The following is an 18,844-nucleotide window of genomic DNA, read 5'->3' as shown; positions in this document are numbered from 1 at the left end:
ACACCAGGTACTAAGTACAGCAGGATATGACAGTTAGAGGGAATGCTACAAACAATAATGAAAGCAGTTACTCCGAGTCTTAGGCCTATTTGCTCATTTTCATTTCAGTAGGTAAATGATATTATCTCTTGCAAATAACGCAAACAGGGACATGGGCTGTCCCATACCAGGGGACAAGAAAAGGCACCTGGCTCAGTTAGCACTTCCAACCAGCAAATGTTTGGCCCCCCAAAGCCTTAGGGTTTTGTTTTGTTTTGTTTTTCTAATTAAACTCTTTCCACTAATGAGATTTTACATTTGCATTATGAGTTTTGTAACTTTATATATAATTTATATCTTTCTAAATCTCTTTATTTAAAAAAAAGCTGAAATATAAGAAAGACAAGATTTAGAAAATACTGTGATTCTTTAGGACAGAATGAGAAGAGATGAGGTGCTTAAAAGTTCTGCTTTCACTGAGTGCAATACTGCATCAGTTCACACACACACACACCTCTACTATAGCAGATGAACTGCCTTCTGTGACATATTTAAACCAAATTACCTACCCCAAAGCTCATTTTTACAGTGTTCCTGCTGACTTCCCAGCAGAATATCATTCTTTTAAAATTTTTTGCTCTAAGAAAATTAGTGGTTGCCTAGTCCTGGGGGTCTGGAGGTGGAAATAAGAGTAACTGCTGCTGTGTAGGGGGTACTTTCTATGATAGTAAAAATGTTCTGAGCTTAGACTTGGGTGGTGGTTGCACAACTCAGTGAATATACAACACCACTGAATTGCACACTTTAAATTGATGAACTTTATGGTTTATGAATTATCTCAATAAAGATTTCTTTAAAATCTGTTCTTGAGGAAGAATCTGGAAGAGAAGAGTGCCGTAAAAAGAAATCTCTTGGATGTGAGTAATCTCTTTGCTAAAGCTTTATGGCTGGGAAACAAAGGCCAGACCTGAGGTTTTTGATCCAATATATCCTAATATTTCACCATTTGTTTTCCCCATTTTTCAGCAAGATCCTTCTTCATAATTTATCATATGAATAATCTAACTCAATGGAGCCCTGTGATAGACTTTGGGAACTGACAGCCCACCAGCCAGTCAGAATCTCCTCTTCTCCTGCCCTTTCCCAATATAAGGACTAGACAGCAAAATAAAATTGGCTTTCTGTATTATGGGCTCTGTATCTGCGGATTCAGCATCCATGGATTCAACCAACCTCAGATTGGAAATATTCAAAACTGAAAAAGATTCTAGAAAGTCCCAAAAAGCAAAACTTGAATTTGGCACATGTTGGCAACTGCTTACATAGCATTTACATTGCAGGGACAACTGTTAACATAGCATTTGTATGTATTAGGTTTTATGAGTCATCTAGAGATGATTTAAAGTATCAGGGAGGATGTGGGTAGATTACATGCCAGTACTACACCATTTTGTATAAGGGATTCAAGCATCCACAGATTTTGGTATCCAAAGAGGTCCTGGAACTAATCCCCCAATGACTATATTTCTATTTCCATTTTTTGATCCAGTCAATACAGTGTAAGCAGAACTCTCTCATTTGAGATTTCCAGGGAAGTTTTAGTTCCACGTGAAAAGGGACAATTACAACTGGCAGAGCCCTTTTGTCCCTTTTGTCTCTTCCTTCTTCTTCCTACCTAGAAAGCAGACATGAGACCTGGAGCTGCAACAGCCAGTTGGTGACATGAGAGGACAAGCATGAGAAAAAAAACCCCATAAGCTAAAGAAAGTAGAGAAGAAACATTTGGTCCTTGTCAGCAGTTTCTCAGCAGCTGTACCAGCGCTGAACTGCTCAGCTCTGGATTTCTCATTATGTAAGAAAAAAAACACCTGTTTTTTGTTCACCTGCTATTATTTGTTGTTGCAAACAATTTGTTGTTGTTGTTATTCAGTCACTAAGTTACTTGTAACCAAAGGCACTTTTTAAAATATAGTTTTTACTTATTTATTTTTGGCTGTGCTGGGTCTCTGTTGCTGTGTGGGCATTTTTCTCCAGTTGCGGTAAGCGGGAGCTACTCTCTAGTTGCAGTGCATGAGCTTCTTGTTGAGGTGGCTTCTCTTGTTGCGGAGCACGGGCTCTAGGGTGCACAAGCTTCAGTAGTTGTGGCACACGAGCCTTGGTTGCCCCAGGGCATGTGGGATCTCCTGGGACCAGGGATCAAATCCATGTCTCCTGCATTGGCAGGTGGAGTCTTATCCACTGTACCACCAGAGAAATCCCCAAATCACTTTTAACAAGCCAATTATGAGACTTTTCATATTTAAAAATTATCTAAATATTTCAGTCTCAAAGTGGGTTTATTTTAATGTGCAGTGCTGCTTCTTGTACACAAAGATGTCCATTTATAGTTAATCTGGGTTTACATTTTTATATACTTTAATGAATTATAGAAATTGGTGTATATTGACTAACACAAAATTGCACAATTTTCCTTAATCTTTTCAGTTTAATTTAAAATATTTTATCTTCCTTAAAAAGCTATTAAGTGCCATACTACAGATCTATGCAAAAATAAAGAAAAAGAAAAAGTTGTTTTACAGAGACACATTTGAACTAGGCCTTAAAGAAAGAAAAGAAAGTAAAATTCTATACAGAAGAATATATAAACTCAGAGGCATGAAAGGGTATGATGCGTTAGATGGGCATGGGAAGCCAGAGCAAAGATGAGGCTAAAAAGCTAATTGAAGTCAAATTGTTCACTTTTATGTATCAGACTAAGCACACTAAAGTTTAAATTTTATCCTGCAGCAAACTGGAAGCTCTTAGAAGTTTTGAAGGGAGTGATGTGATTATATGGGTATTTCAGAAAGAGAAAAAGCTTGGAGAAGGCCATAGAGGCTAGTTGAAGACTATTGCACTATAACTAATGACAGAAGATAAAGGTTATTAACAACAAAAAAAAAAAAAGAAAAAAAACTCTGTGCAGATGCTGCAGGAGATCCCAGGGCAGGAGGCCAATGGAGGATGAAGCAGAGGCTTGGTCGGAAGGAACTAAGAGGAGGCCAAGTCTGCAAGGGAGAGGGTCAACGTTCCTAAGAAGCATTGCCCAGTCTGTTACAAGCCACACGTTAACTAAAGCAGGCTGCAGCTTTGGAAACCAGTGAGGCCCAGAACAAACAAGTGAGCTGGAGAGCAGAGGAGGCAAGGGACCCCCAGCCAAGCACCCTGGCTTTTCCTGCTGTGACAAATACTCATAAGCCATACCTCTTTTTTCTCAATACCTCCTCAACACGATAGGAAAAGAAGTAGGGAGAAGGGAGTTTATCTGAGAGTTTGGTTTTCGTTTTTTTTGTTTGTTTGGTTTATTTTAATGAAGAGGAACTGAACATACCTGTTAATTCAGTGAGGCCATTAAAGTGAGGTGGCTCTAATGCCATGGGGCCCTATGGAAGCAAACTGAAATCTAAGCCTGTCAATGCCTCAATGTTAGGAAATTGAAACCTAAAGGCAACCAATCACAAACAGCCAACTAGGTTTTAAGATACAGCCTATCAGGACCCTGGCAGACTGGTGGTTAAGGCTCTACGCTTTCACTGAACAGGGCTTGGGTTTGATCCCAGGTCAGGGAACTAAAGTCTCACAAGCTTCATGACATAGCCAAAATATGTGTGTGCGTGTGTATATACAGCCAATCAATAATTTCCTTACTTTGCTTCTACTTTTTTCTATCATAGTATCTCTTCGGGCTCCTATTAGTGGAGTGTTCCTGACTATTTCCGATTTGGTGCTGCCCAATGGCAATCCATTTTTGCTCTAACAAACTCTTAAAAAGTTGTAAATGCTTCAGTTTATATTTTAACATACCTGAAGTGAAGTCGCTCAGTCGTGTCCGACTCTTTGCGACCCCATGGAATGTAGCCTACCAGGCTCCTCTGTCCATGGAATTTTCCAGGCAAGAATACTGGAGTGGGTTGCCATTTCCTTCTTCAAGGGATCTTTCCAACCCAGGGACTGAACCCAGTCTCCTGCATTGTAGGCAGACGCTTTTACCATCTGAGCCACCAGGGAAGTCTAGGGTTCATTAAATTATTGGCATTGTTGTGCTTTAAACAAGATGGAACAGTTAACTTATCATTACCACTGCCAATAACTAACCACTACCAATCCCTGGTGGCTCAGAGGTTAAAGCGTCTGCCTGCAATGCAGGAGACCAGGGTTCAATCCCTGGGTCAGGAAGATCCCCTGGAGAAGGAAGTGGCAACCCACTCCAGTATTCTTGCCTGGAGAATCCCATGGAGGGAGGAGCTTGGTAGGCTACAGTCCATGGGGTTGCAAAGAGTCAGACATGACTGAGCTACTTCACTTTCACTTTCACCAATAATAGGTGGGAGCTCTAGAGAAGACCTCATCAATTATGAACAAAATAGTAGGAAAAATTCATTTTATTTGCACAACAAAGTTGATTATACAACTCTGAGTCAGAAGCCCACAAAAAAAGCCAAGTCAAAACTACAAACGTTGGCTGTTTATGTGCAGCACCACCCTGAATCTGTGGGACATCAGCAATTCGGTCATCAGAGGAAACTCCCACTTATCAAGCAAGTACATTTTGGGGGGCCTAGCCCAGGCCCAAACTCTCCAGCTTGCTGCTCCAATCCATGCTTATCAAATGGTCCTTGATTATTAATCCATCATAAAGTTAGTCCATTCTAGAGACTGGCAGTGGAAAAGCATAACTTCCTTTTGAAGACATAAAATGGGCTTTTGTTTTACACATCAGTCTCTTAACAGTATAGCTGGTATTAGCCACCCTAAGCAGGACTCATCCTGGGGCTCTAACGAGATGGATTTTCCTTAATACAACATTGTAATTCAACTGTCCTTCAATAGAGAGTTCCCTGGTGACCTAGTGGTGAGGATACAGGGCTTTCAACTGCCAACGCCAGGTTCAGTCCCTGGTCAGGAAACTGAGATCCCACAAGCTGTGTGGCAAAGTGAAAAAACAAACAAACAAACCAAAAAAAAAAAAAAACAACTATACTTAAATAAGGAAAAAAAAAAGACTGAGTCTCTTGCCTGAAAGGCTGAGGACCAGTCCTTGGACCCATGGGTGAATCCACACTCTGGTAATCATTTGTCCAGTTTCTCCTGGTGACACCACTGTTTCCCTGCCTTGCCCCTTCAGTCAACGTCATGTCACAGGGGGGACTCCCACTCGAGATGGAGAAGGACCTACATGGAAGGAGAACGGAGTCTGGCCAGATGTACATATTTCCTCTAAGGTCCTGCACCTGTCCCACAACACACTACAGGAGTGGTGGCCAAGCTGGCCACTTGGTCACGCACCCCCAGTCTACTTCCTTTTGGCCAGCTCTTATAAGTTCTGGCTGCTGACATTTAAACTCCTTCTCCTGCTTATGTCCCCACTGCTCCCCTTGGATTTGACTTTGGCTGACTTGAAAAGTCTTGGGTGACTCCCTAGCCTGTCTCCCTCTACCTCAACCATGAACTGAAGGGCTGCTCTCCCACCAGGCCTGCCCTGGCCTTGCTGACAGGACTTAGATGCATAGAACTCTCCAGGACACACTCCTGGAACAACCTGGACTCAACCACGCTAGATGCAGCACAAGATGTAACAATCCCAGCAATTTCCAGAACCCTTGGCTAGGCTCTTCTACCTCAGGGATTAGAGTTCAGCAAAAAGACAGGGAAACACTCATCAGGACTGGTTATTTCCCAGAGACGTTCTGAGAAGGTAACTATTCAATTAGTAACATTTGTAGGCAAAAGCTTTTCCTACTTGGCAGTCCAGGGCTGCCACATCAGTGTTGCCACTTCCATAGCCATGATTATGGAGTGACTGACACTCGGTACCGTGACGGTAACTCCAGCTCACAATTAAGTCATACCGGCTCAGCATGTTCCCTTTTATTTACTTACCATTCTGAGGTAGGATTTCCTTGGTGGCTCAGCTGGTAAAAATCAATTCTAAAGGAAATCAACCCTGAATATTTATTGGAAGGACTGAGGCTGAAGCTCAGTGCTTTGGCCGACTGTTGCAAAGAGCTGACTCACTGGAAAAGACCCTGATGCTAAGAAAGGTTGAAGGCAGGAGGAGAAGGGGACAACAGAAGATGAAACAGTTGGATAGCATCACCGACTCAATGGACACGAGTCTAGCAAGCTCTGGGAGATGGTGAAGGACAGGGAAGCCTGGTGTGCTGCCTTCCATGGGGTCTCAAAGAGACGTGACTTAGCAACTGAACAACAACAAAGTCTGAGGTAGGTAGTGGGGCCAGGCAGGGCTGAGTTTGAATACTAGCCATACTTACTTGGGTGCATCTTCTCAAGTCTTGGTTTTCTCAGCCATGAAGTTATAACATTACACTTCCCTCACAGATAAACCACCTGAGAACGCCTAGTACCTGACACAGCAGACACTGACCGATGTTAATTCTGATTCCACTCTGAGGCAGAATCTCCAGGACCCTAAAGATCAGCGTCACCTGGGAGTCCTTTGTACTCAGTGTAGTTCTGCCTTGTCTTTAAGTCAGGGGAAGGTGGTAACCTACAGTCAGACTTGGGGCTCTGACTGGACAGACTTCTAGAAAGGAGCAGTGTTGGGGTTGGGGGTAAGACTAAAGGAAATGCTCACTCCCTGGCTTTTAAACTTCAGTGAGCATGGGAATCATTTAGGGAGTTTATTTAAATACAGGGACTTCCCTGGTGGGTCAGTGGCTAAGACTCTGAACCTCCACCTCAGGGGGCACAAGTTTGACCCCTGATTGGGGAACTAAGATCCTGCATGCACCAAAAAAAAAAGAATAAATAAAAATACAAATACTTTGGTCCCTCCCTCAGTCTCAGTGACTGAGAGTCAGATCCAGGAATCTACATTTTTAATACGTTTCCCAGAATATTCTAACATGCACCAAAGTATGAGAATCACTGCCCTGTCTGGAAGTTTCTCTTGTCTCCTTCTTGACCTAGTTATTCTGATAGAGTGGGTGCTGGGGTCCAGTTGAGGGCCATGGTATTAAAAAAAAAAATTGGTCTTTATCGCCAGTTCCTGGCACAAAGCTCCCAAATCCTTGGAATTTGAGTGATGAGTTTCTTGAGTAATGAGTGTCTTGAGTGATAAAGGTCTTATGCTGATAGTGATTGCTACTGCTGCTTAGTTGCTTCAGTGTCTGACTCTGTGCGACCCCGTAGGTGGCAGCCCACCAGGCTCTTCCATCCCTGGGATTCTCCAGGCAAGAATACTGGAGTGGGTTGCCATTTCCTTCTCCAGCTAATAGTGATTCAGTTCAGTTTAGTCTTATGCTAATAAGATAATCCTTGGAGGGGTTTGGTGGGAGGCACACTAGATAGCTTCAGGATGGGAACTGGTCACGAGAAAAATCAACCAGGTGATTAAAAGGGCTAGACTTTCAACCTCAGCCCCTGACTTCCTCAGGGAGGCAAAAGGGGTGGAGACTGAGTTCAATCACCAATGGCCAGTAATCATGCCTAGCTAATATAACCTTGATTAAAAACCTAAAAAATAAGTTCCATGAGCTTCCAGGTTGGTGAACACACTCATGTGGTTGGGAAGACAGCATAACAGGAGAGCATGAAAGCTCTGCACCAATCCCCACTCTTCACCCCTATCCCCTATAACTTGCCCTGTGCATCTGTAGGAGAACCCAAGTATCTCTTTGGCATGCAGAGTATATTGAACTGAAAACTATCAAGGTCCAAGAGACTCAGGAAGAACTTTTTACCTTCCCCCTAACTGCCTAAGAATATACATAAAGGACTTGTTCCAAGAAGGGCACCATCCCCAGATACCTATAGTATAAACTAGTATGATTGACAGACTGGAACATAGCCGAGTCTGCCAAAACTACCCCCTGTGTCCTATTGTCTCTGCCTGGCCCAGCGAGCATTTGTTTACTAACAAACATTGCTTGTCCACCTCCTGTCAGTTGTCTTCCTCCCTTTTGAGGTCCCAAACCACTAACCCCAACATCCTCTTTTGTCTTGAACTGAAGATGGTGTGGAAGGTGAGGACTCTGGCCATTTTGGTGAGTTAGCTTTCCTGGGTCTCTTCCAGGTATACATGTTATTACTTTTTGCTTCATTTTCTTCTGTTAATCTGTCTCATGTCAATTTAATTCTTAGATTAATCTAAGGAACCTAGAAGGGTGAAGGAAATTGTTTTCCTTCTCTGACACATCTCTCCCATTTGGCTGTCCCTCGTTTATATTCTTTGTAAGGAACTGGTAGACATAAGTGTTTTTCAGGAGCTTTATGTCATTCTAGAATATTAACAACCCTGAGGGGAGCCCATGGGGACTCCCAAATTTGTAGTTAGCCAGCCAGAAGAGTGGGTTGCCCAGGTATCCCATTTGCAGCTGGTTTGAAGTGCACATGGGACTGAACCCCTTAACTCATGGGGTCTGATCCTAATTCTTGATAGATAGGGTGGGAATTGAATTGCTGAGGACCCAATTAGTGTCATAGAATTGGTTGGTATGTGGAAAAACAACATACATTTAGTGTCAAAAGGGGTGTCAGAAAAAACCACTATATACATTCTGTCTCCTCCTGACTTCACCTGGCCCTTGTGTAACCACACTTCTTTATAGAATGTGGTTGAGCCCAGAAGAAACAGTCAATTCCGCTGCAATTCTCTGACCTAAATTCAGTGTTAACCTTTTGAAGAGGAAAAGAAGTGGGGCTAAAATTTTCTCTGTTCAAGCCTACCCAAAAGGAGGGCAGAATTTGCTATAGGCTTCTGACATACTGACTATAACCAGTAGCACACCCAGAAGACAGTCTCCAACAAGCCAGGGAGCAAAGGGCCTGTTCTACAGCAGGGTTCAAGCTCATTTACTGGAATCATCTATGGACTAGCTGACTGCCTTAACTCTGGCTGGACCCCGCCTGAACTGCTTCAAAACCTTTTGAACCTGGTCATTTGTGTCTGCCAGATCCCTTCCCTCTAACTAGATTCTCTGCCTCTGTTCCTCCTGGCTATTTTCCAGTGGTCAAGCCTTTCCTCAGGCCTCAAAGTTGCTGCGATAAACTTACTCAGCTATGTCCACTAGAATGTGCCCCAGGAGAGGGTAAAGTCTTTTCTGATAAGCCTTCCTATCTCGGCCTCACCTCTGAAAGGCCTCCGTGCTCCCAGAGTTTGATGTTAGAATGCTGTCCCCTCACTTCCTTGCCTTCTCTTCTCTCTTCTTCTTCCTGGAGAATCCACATAGTTTTATCAATCAATGCCACATCTCTTGGTACACCTGGTGGCATACCTGAAACCATTCAAAGGGGCCTCGTTCCTAGTTGTTGTTTTTGTTTTTAATATATGATAATTTTTGACAGGGATTTCTTCTGCTATAACCCTGTTCAGCACAGAATTACCCTGGTCAATAACTGTCTTACCCACCTGTAGGGAGAGAGACACAGTCAATTTGGTAAGGGAGATGACTGAGGCCTACTGTGCTGAAGTCCAAGTAGTAAGAACTGGTCAAGTGCTTCTACTTTGAGCAGAGGCTCAAGTCTTCCATGAAGGAGAAGCTTCCCCGGGACTAGACGATTATACTCCAGAGTTACCATTATCTGGAGAAAAACCCTGCCAAACGCACGGTCATCCCAGGGACCTGAACTGAGTATTACTAGGGAGAGTGCCAGGCAGCTCCTAGTCAGCCTCAGGAAATTCCTTACTGTAACTATATTGGGTCAACACTGACTCTTGGAAATCTTTCCCTCTAACTTGGTTCTGTCTCCTCTTCCATGACAGAAATAGCCCTTGTCTGGGCCAACTGACTTGGGGTTTTCAATGTATTTTGTGGGAGTCATTTATATGAGGGTTGGAGGGAAATTCTGTGTGGCTTGGGCTCTTCCTCAGTCAATGAACCCATCACCATCAAAATGGTTCCCTAACCTGTACCACCCACCTCTGGGCATAATAAACTTCTCCAGCTAGAGCTCCTTCAGACCTTGCCATACTGATCCTTATCCTTGGAGCCTCCAGAACCTTACTCACAAATACACCGTTATCTAGAGTAAATTCTCTATCTTCTTTCAGACCCCTGAAAGTCATATGATTCCTTTGTCTTCTCACTTTGGCCAATGCCTTCAAAGTATGGGACTTGTAGTTCCAACCCAGTTGTGTACTAAGATTTCTGGCTGTGACCAGTACACACCCAAGCCACAGGCTCAGGTTATTATTATGTACAAACAGTGGGAGGACTTCCCAGGCATCTGAGTGGTAAAGAATTGGCCAAGCAGGCGATGTGGGTTCCATCTCTGGGTTCACTCCAGTATTCTTGCCTAAGAAATTCCATAGACAGAGGAGCCTGGCAGGCTACAGTCCATGGGGTCGCAAAGAGTCAGATACAACTTAGGGACTAAACCACATACACCACAATAGAATACCTAGAATTAAGACTATACATTTCCCAACATATCCTAAAGTTTGATATGATTATATGAATACATTCCAGCCAATGGGAGACGAAGGGAAGTGAAGTATAGAACTTTCAGTCTGTGTCCTTAAAGGGAGGTGGCTGCCCTTTCTCCAGCAGTCCCTGTCTCCGCTTCCCTACCCCAGTCCTCTATCTGTGGACATGGTACCATACCTCATTAGCTAAGTGGATGTTAGGCCACACCATACAGATGATGAAACAACAGGTTAGAGGGAACCTAGGTCCCAGATGACCACATCAAGCAGAACTACCATCCTAACCTTGGACGACCTGTTGAGACAAGCAATTGTGAGCTTGAGCATCCCTGAACACCCCTTTTGGGTATGCCAGCAGTGCAAGACTTGACCTCTCTTTAGACAACTGTTTTCTGAGTTGAGTTTGCAATGAGCAGGCTCAAGAGATAAGGTAATATCTTCTCTCAAACAAAAAGCAGACTTGCTCTCCCTCGCTGTAAAAGTGGTAGATTCCAGTTGACACTCAAACCCACTATATGAAGGGACCGTATTGGTCCCTTCATGCTGCCTCCATGGGTTTTAAAGGGCATGAGGAACCAATACCAACATGATGCCCATTCTGCTTGAATGCAGTGAGTAGCTAAATCTTTTGTCTCAGACCTAGGAATCTTGTATCTTCAGCCAGCATCTGTGAAACAGTAATTTATTAACTTGCAAGTAAAGTAAAATCTTAGAATTTCACTTACCTATCTCTGGACTGTTTTTAGGAAAGAAGTCAATTTGTATCTCTTTTAAGCCACTATTGTTACATCTTGTCAGAAATTTATCATTCAAGCTGAGCCAAACATGATCTATCCAAAAGCAAGAAACTGTAAAAGTGTTGGGACCTCTTGAACAAGTAGTATAGCAGATAGGAATTAAGAGAATGACACTGTTTTCCCATGATGAGCAGATATGAAAGGGACTGAATCCAAGCTTACTGAATCAGCCTGGCAAAATCATGAGAGTGGATTCTCCACATTGTTTTGAGTAAGATAATCTTAAAGAAAAAAATTTTTTTTTTGGCTGTGCCGCACAGCATCTTAGTCCCCTCCCCACCATCAGGAATCAGGCCTGCACCTCCTGCAGTGGGAGGGTGGAGACTTAACCACGGGACCACCAGAGAAATCCCTTAAAATGTTTTTTGAAAGCTATTTTATGCCAAGAATTATATACACCTGTGAGTTTTGATATAAGATTCCATGTCATGAGAAATGGAGTTCAGATAAACTTGTAGAGCAATTCCCTGATCTGCCTTGTACTCCGACAAGGCAGATTAATATCCATCAGGCTAGACTGAATCTGAGCTAGCATTCTCTCTAGAATGTTCAGGGGTTCTCAACCTGTTAGGAACCAGGCCATACAGCAGGAGGTCAGTAGCAAGCTATGTTTCATCTGTATTTACAGTCGCTCCCCATTGCCCCCAGATGGGACCATCTAGGTGCAGGAAAAGAAACTCAGGGCTCCCACTGATTCTGCAATATGGTGAGTTGTATAATTATTTCATTATATATTATAATAATAACAGAAATACAGAGTACAATAAATGTAAAGCTCTCAAATAAAATCTGTAAACCATTGTCCACCGCACCCCATTGGTCTGTGAAAAAATTGTCTTCCAGAAAACCAGTCCTTGGTGCTTTAAAATGTTGATAGCTCTTGTCCTTTGAATAGCAGCAGAGTAATTGACAGTGTTGAGCGAGGTTCAAGCAGGGTTGCATCAATATCACATTAGTCAAGAGAAAAGGCAAAGATAAAACAAGAATAGATGTGAGGATGTGGCAACACCTGCTACTGAAACCACTGGCAAAATGTTGAAAGTTCTTCATGAGACACACGTATTCTGATGTGTCAAAATATTCTAAATGCTTGAACTCTCTACAAGGACTCCCTATGGAGCTATTTTTTATTTCCAACTTCTAATACTCTAATGACATTACTCTTTTTGGTGAGAACATGTTGTTTTTGCCTGATTAGTATCCATTTTCTCCTTGGGAATAACATTCAGATTTTTCCCTTGGGGAATCACCCCTCCCCACTCTCGCAGTCCATATCCTTGGGTGAGCCTGACTCCACCTACCAACTACCAGTTAATTGGTTCAGAAGAGCACGTGACCAGGTGAGATTCAATACTGGGACTTTTGTTGATATTATTGGGAATGTGAAGTTTGCTTTATTCTAAGATTGCTGTATGGGCTTCCCAGGTCACACTAGTGGTAAAGAACCCGTCTGCCAATGCAGGAGATCCAAGAGATGTGGGTTCGATCCCTGAGTCAGGAAGATCCCCTGGAGGAGGGCATGGCAACCCACTCCAGTATTCTTGCTTGGAGAATCCCACAGACAGAGGAGTTTGGTGGGCTACAGCTCATAGGATCGAAAAGAGTCAGACATGACCGAATCAACTTCACACACATGCAAGATTGGTATATAGGATGATATAAGCCTGGGGATACTAGAAATCATAGATAGAAAAGGAATGCTGAGAAAAGGGCCAACATTGTGGAAAACAGAAACAAGAGGAAGAGAGATACAGGTCCTAATGACATAATTTTAGTCCAGATCCAGCCATGCCTGAACACACCTGAACATCTTTAGACTTTTCACTGTTAGTCAATAAATTCCTTTTTTTGCCTAAGCCAGGTTTGAGTTGGTTTATATTTTCCAGAAATAAAAAACGTTCTGACTTTTGAGAGTATGGCTATCACAAAAGATTCCTAGAAGTAGCTACCTAGTCTGTATAAAAGAAAATAATGTGTTCAGGCTAGCTGTGGCTCCAGAATTTATATAAATAGGTGTTATAGTTAAATCAGAGGGAATGGATGAGGGACTAGTTTTAAAGCTGCTTTACATAATTTGCTTAAATATCTATTATTCATATCAAAGAATGGGAGGAAGAAAAGACCCAACCAACCCTCTAGGCCAGTGCCTTGGCACCACCACTGACTCAAACTAAAGTGAAAGTGAAGTTGCTCAGTCGTGTCTGACTCTATGCAACCCCATGGACTGTAGCCTAACAGGTTCCTCCATCCATGGGATTTTCCAAGTAAAGATCAATCACCAAAGTTTACAGAGCACTATAGGATTTAATCCATATCTGACTATCAGCGTTTACCAGAGGCATTTTGATAGAGTGCTCTGGATTCAAATCCTAGCTATACAACTTACCAAGCTAAATGACCTGAGACTAATCTCTTGAATGCTGGGATATCATTTGACATAAATGATACGGGCTTCCCTGGTAGCTCAGTGGTAAAGAATTCACCTGCCAATGCAGTAGAAGCCAGTTCAATCCCTGGATCAGAAAGATCCCCTAGAGAAGGAAATGGCAACCCACTCCAGTGTTCTTGCCTGGGAAATCCCATGGACAGAGGAACCTGGCAGGCTACAATCTACGGGATTGCAAAGAGTCAGACATGACTTAGCAACTAAACAGCAACAATAAATGATGTATCTGTATCCTTCTGCCACTGATCTGTTTCTCCCTTAAGTGAAGTCGCTCAGTTGTGTCCAACTCTTTGTGACCCCATGGACTGTAGCCTAGCAGGCTCCTCCATCCGTGGGATTCTCCCTTAAGTATCATAATTATGAAATACATGCTTGAGGTCCTGTGGAGCCTGTAATGCTTCATTTTCCTATTATGCTATATTCCATTATATGGAATATGGAGCTACCACAATATTTTTATTCATTTTTCAATTGACAGATCTTAGGTTGTTTCCAAATTCTCATTCTTCTGGGACTTCCCTGGAGGTATAGTGGTTAAGACTTTGCCTTTCAATGCAGTGGGTGCAGGTTCTATTCCTGGTATAGGAGCTAAGATCCCACATACTGAATGGCCAAAAAAACCAAAACATAAAACAGAAGCAATATTGTAACAAATTCAATAAAGACTTTATAAATTGTCCACATTAAAAAAAATCTTAAAAAAAACAACAAAAATGAATTTTCACATTTTTAGCAAATTTTCACTCTTATGCATAATTCGGCCATAAATATTCTTATGCCCATATGCAAAATCATCTATGGTATATTACAAGGAATATAATTGTTGGGTTATGGACCATTGCTGAGTTATATGCAATTTGACTTTACTAGATATTGATGAGTTGTCCTCCAGAGTGGTTATATGAATTGGGACTTTCATCAGCTTTATATTAATATAAGAGATGCTTCTCATCCTTTCTAGCACTCAAACATTCACTTAGCAAATATTGTTTAATTATCTACTAATCTGTCCTAGGTACTGGGATTTCCTGCTCTCTTGGAGCTTCATTTTCTTGGCAGGAGACATAATAACAAGTAAAAAATGAATATACAAAGGGTCCAGAGGTGATGAGTGTCTTGTTTCCAAGGTCTTTGGGTGCCAAGGACTAGTTCTTCTCCTTGGGCCCTTCTTTAACTATAGTAAGTGAATACAATGCCATCTTGAACCTACTTTCAGAAACTGATTTTTTAAAACTTGTAATTAGCATAACATTAGAAGATGACTATTTTACATTGATGTAATGTTTTAGAATTTAGTTAGTGGTTTGGAATCCATAACACTAGCAGCATATAAGGAAATAGCTAAATGCCCCTATCTCTGCAGTCAAGCTGCCCAGGATCCAATCTTGGTTTCCTGGCTTATAATCACATGATCTCGAACAAGTTACTTTATCTCTCTAAGCCTCAATTTCTGTGTGAGATAATAGTGTTGACTCATAGGGGTGCTTAATATGGTGCTCAGTAAATTTTTAACACTTTATTTACTAGTGATCAGTTAATAATTGGATGGGTCAATCATGTGATATTCCCATTTTATAGATGTGGAAACTGAGGCCCAGAGTGGCTGAATAAACTGCCCAGACAGTAAGTGTTGATGCCTCATGAACTCAGGTTTTCTGGCACCAGAATGAAAAAGAATCCACCTGCAATGCTGGGCTGGACCCCTGGGTTGGGAAGATCCCCTGGAGGAGGGCATGGCAACCCACTCCAGTATTCTTTCCTGAAGAATCCCCATGGACAGAGGAGCCTGGCAGGCTACAGTCCATGTGGTCGCAAAGAGTCAGATATGACTGAGTGACAAAGCATAGCATATATATACATATATCATGTATTCATTCAATAGTTATTTATTGAACAGCTAAAATTGCCTTTCATTGTGCTTGGAGCTGGGGAATTCTAAAATATTCCCAATTATGGTGGATCAGCTTTGGGCAGGCCTGAAATTACAGCTACCTTGAGGCCGGTCTCAGTACTTTGTTTCATCTGGCATTGACTAAATTCATGAATTGAATTTTGAAGATTTTACTTACGTTTTTATGGAGGATAGAGATGAACAATACCTCACTTTACATTGTAAATATCTTGAAAGCAAGGGTCATATTTTACTTACCAATGTACAATAAGCACTTAGCACAGTGCCCAGGATATATTCATTGACTATTTGATAAATGAAGGTGTCATACAGCAAAATTTAATCTATCTTCCTCAACAACTTCTTACAAGTCTCCATAATACCTTCCCCATCAGCTATTTCAAAATTTTTGATGAAATGGAGATGAATTGAACTGTGAAGAATCCTACCTCTCTTGAGCTTGATGGCATTCTCCCAGGTATGCATGGCTTCCAGATTCAAAGTAGTTTTCATCTGAAACCAAATATAGTGTTGTTTGGGTTACAAATATATATATATGTCAAAAATTGAAAAGAAAGAAAGTGAGGTTGCTCAGTTGTGTTCAACTCTTTGCAACCCCATGGACTGTAGCCTACCAGGTTCCTCTGTACATGGGATTGTCCAGGAAAGAATACTGGAGTGGGTTGCCATTTCCTTCTCCAGGAAATCTTCCTGATCCAGGGATCGAACCTGCATCTCCCACATTGTAGTCAGACGCTTTACCATTTGAGCCACCAGGGAAGTCTCAAAAAATTGACTCAGGGAGCTAATAGTTGAGTAAAAAGTAACAACAACAAAATGTATTCATGGAAAGATAAGGAATGATCTAAGATAGTGCATACTGAGTGTCTGATGAAAAGAAACGATAGTAAACATTATTGGAATTCTGAGCAAGGAGAAAGGAAATAGGAGGGTGGTAATGTATCAGTCTGACTGAAAATCTATTCTAGGTCTCCTTATTGACAAACTGTGAGGTATTGTGAGTTGGTTTTATTACTATATTTCAGAGAGTTTACTATAATTTTTTTCCCCTTTTTGGCCATGCTGCCCAACTTGTGGGCTCTTGGCTCCTTGCCAGGGATCGAACTCAGGCTGTGTGAATGAAAGTGCAGACTCTTAACCACTGAATCACCAGGAAATTTGGAGAGTTTGCTATTATTATGTCTTGGAGAGTTCAGTATTATTGTATCTCAGAGAGTTTCCTTTGCGTAGCAGCCTGTCAACAGCTTAAAGTTTTCAAGCCTTAATCTTCATGGGCTTAGGGTCTGTGTTCCTGTGTTGAAGGAGGAGGTGGGGCCCAGGGATCAAGATTCCTCATTCCTGACTTCCCTAGCACTCAGTTTTGGGGACTAACCTCCATCTGTGAAGAAAAACAGACCTTATTCTTGACCTATTCTCCCTATACATCACTCTCTGGTGGAAAAAAAAGGTATTCTCTGTAAGTAACTCCTCTTTGACCTAACTATCACAATTCTTACACTCTGTCTCATAACCAAACCCTTAGCCTCTACCCTCCAAGTAAAAATAAATATCCCGTAAAATTTGACAGTGCTTCACTCTCAAAATTACTACTTTGTTTTTAACCCAATCTAACATTTGGAATGAAGAATATTTCTTTAGATTTAAATGGCTTCTTCTTCTTTTTAAGTTCACAGATATTCCTATAAAGTATTACTGTAGGACTAGGAAAATAAGACATTTTGGTAAGAAAAATCAAGATTTGTGCCTGACAGCTGACTTAGCACAAAGTAGGACACTATGTTAAACCCTTCAAACCTAAAGGAAAATGTAGGCTCTTAGAGAGGCATCATGGTATGTTTCATTTTCTACCAAGCCAAGTTACAAGACACCCACAGTGATACTTGGCTCTGGCCATCCAAATGCATTTGTTTATTTCTGTGACAACATGAGCTTGGCAGAACACTGAGAACCGGTGGCTGAGAAAAGAAAATCTGGTCTTCCTGCTCACAGAAGAGATTCTAAGTCATCCTCGCTAATGCAGCATTGCCGAAAGGGCTTATGTATGAATCAGACACAAATGCTAAGTGGGCTGATGAGGGTGGCAGGGTTTATGGGAATTTCTGATGAAGCAGCATTAACAGTGCCTAGCCATTATTGTGTAAGTGCAGTACAGTCTATAATTTCACTCGTTTGGGTCTTTTTGTTATTATATGTTACGCTTCACTGAAGCTTGTTGCGAGTTCTCTTTTTCCCTTTTCTATCAGAACTCCCTTGATTCATGAATGAGAACTGAGGCTTTGTGACAAGAATGTTAAACATTCCTTCAAACTACACAGACATGACTGAGAGACAGTTTGGTTTTATTAGCACTTGATTCCCAGAGCGTGATCCCATTTCTCCCAATTTCCTAGACATAGGTGCATTTTGGCTTTCACCATAGTCTAGTTGGCCTCCTAGGTTACTCAGTAGTAAAGAATCTGCCTGACAAGAAGGAGACCCAGTTTCAATCGGTGAGTCGGGAAGATACCCAGGAGAAGGAAATGGCAACCCGCTCCAGTATTCTTGCCTGAAGAATCCCATGGACAGAGGAGCCTGGCAGGCTACAGTCCATGGGGCCACAAAGCTGGACACGATTGACCAACTGATCACACATTGTCTAGTTGGATCCCCTTTGAAGTATCTAGAAACCAAAACAAAAGCAGTATCAAGCAAAGATGAGATAAGTATATAGACAGTCGAGTAAAGCATGTTAGGCTTCCAGAATCCTTCCCCTTCCTAGGCCCAGTACTGTCTGGACAGATTTAGCAAAGAAATACCAGGCCCCTGTATTTTATCTGACAATCCTAATAAGGCCTTTCATATCTCTATTTTAGTCCTCTGCCATCAGTGGGGGAAGAAAAACCAAAACCATCTGAGATTAGTCATCAAAACCTGGAGCAATATTTCTCAAGGTCTGGTCCCAGATAGACTGCATTAAAATACCATGAGGAATCTGTGAGAAAAGGAGATTCCTGAAGTCACCCTAGTCTACGGCCATACCACCCTGAACGCGCCCGATCTCGTCTGAAGTCACCCTAGACTCACAGAAACTCCAGGTTTGGGCCTGGGGATATGTATTTTTTTTTTAATCTCTATAGATAATTCTGAGGCACATCAAAGCATAACAATTATCCATGACCTCTGTGTCTTTTCTCTTCTAGAAGTATATACTTAACACGTTTTTTTGCTTATGGAAAGGAGATAATAAAAGTACTGCGTGTTCACTCACTCAATTGTGTCTGACTCTTTTCGACCCTATGGAGTGT

The sequence above is a fragment of the Moschus berezovskii genome, chromosome 11 (genome assembly GCF_049115385.1).
Source record: "Moschus berezovskii isolate FMDL1 chromosome 11, NW_MosBer_1.0, whole genome shotgun sequence".
Classification (NCBI taxonomy): Eukaryota; Metazoa; Chordata; class Mammalia; order Artiodactyla; family Moschidae; genus Moschus; species Moschus berezovskii.
The sequence above is the reverse complement of the archived record's forward strand: the minus strand, read 5'-3'. Positions refer to the sequence as shown.